Source organism: Cynara cardunculus, assembly GCF_001531365.2.
Source record: "Cynara cardunculus var. scolymus isolate 2C chromosome LG 7, CcrdV1, whole genome shotgun sequence".
In the NCBI taxonomy this organism is placed as follows: domain Eukaryota; kingdom Viridiplantae; phylum Streptophyta; class Magnoliopsida; order Asterales; family Asteraceae; genus Cynara; species Cynara cardunculus.
Window position 1 is genome coordinate 13,053,346 of NC_037534.1, and position 1,416 is coordinate 13,054,761.

Consider the following 1,416-nt stretch of genomic DNA (forward strand, 5'->3'; position numbering starts at 1 on the left):
TATTGGGCCTTAATGGGCTTTATTCGGTTCTATTTGAGCCTTAATGGGTTTTATTCGGTTTGGTTGGGCCTTAATGGATTTATATTTGGGCCAAATAAAACCGAATAAAACCCATAAAACCGAACAAAACCCAGTTAAATGGGTTAAGCCCTGATAAAAAAAATAAAAATAAAAAAATAAGACAATTCCCTCGTTGATCCCTCGCTGATCAGCGAGGGATCAGCGAGGGAATATTATTTTTGCAAAATTCCTTGCTGATCTGCGAGGGATCAGCGAGGGAATATGAAAAAATCAAATTCTCTCGCTGATCCCTCACTGATCTGCGAGGGAAAATGCTTTATGCCAATTCCCTCGCTGATCTGCGAGGGATCAGCGAGGGAATATGCAAAAATCAAATTCCCTCGCTAATCCCTCGCTGATCTACGAGGGAAAATGCTTTATGCCAATTCCCTCGCTGATCCCTCGCTGATCTGCGAGGGATCAGCGAGGGAATTGGCAAAAATCATTTTCCCTCGCTGATCCCTCGCTGATCAGCGAGGGATCAGCGAGGGATTTTCTTATTTTTCCTATTTTCTCATTTGCGACGGAATATATCCCTCGCTGATTGTTTTTAAAATCTAGGTTAATATTTGCGACGGAATCTATCTCTCGCTGATTGTGTTTAAAAATCTAGGTTAATTTAGCAGCTCCTTGACATAGACGATGCTGTTTTTTATCGATATCGAGAGAGAGAGAGAGGCGAACGAGAGAGAGAGAGAGACAAATTTGCAAAATAGCTTGGCATTCCACATAAACTCCCCTTATGTGGAATCTTGGGCAGCAACCTTTTCCAATTTTGATTTCCGATTCAAAAAACATAACTTGTACTTAAAAACCCATCACCCAAATTGTGAAATCGTGAAATTAGTTAGATTGAACTTCAATGGTTTAACCAAATTGTGAAAGAAGCTATTTGATTTGGTCATCCTAATCACCCAAATTGTGAAAGAAGCTACRCTATGAAAACAAAAAAGAAACMTGTGGTAAGCTTTAGGTAATCTTCTGTATRATGTAAATTTTTAGTGAGTTCATAACCACTCTGCTTCTTCTGCAGGTCCTGATGCTGATTTACAAGCCCTCTTTTGTRTGCCAAGTACATTGAACATTGTAAGTTTGATGATCTATGCCCACCACATTGATGAAACCATCATTGCAATATTACATTTGCAGACCATTTGAAAAAAGTGATAATAAATTGAATAAAGATTCATAAGGAGAAGGTAGTGGGAGTTGACGTGGAGTAGGATCATGTCAGTATAGATGTACTTTCTATTTGTTTATTTTTTATGTGGAGGATATATAATTTGGTCTTCGTTGCGCCACTATTCATTTAAGGGGAACAAAGTAGAATCTTTCAAGCAATTTGAAAAGGTTTAT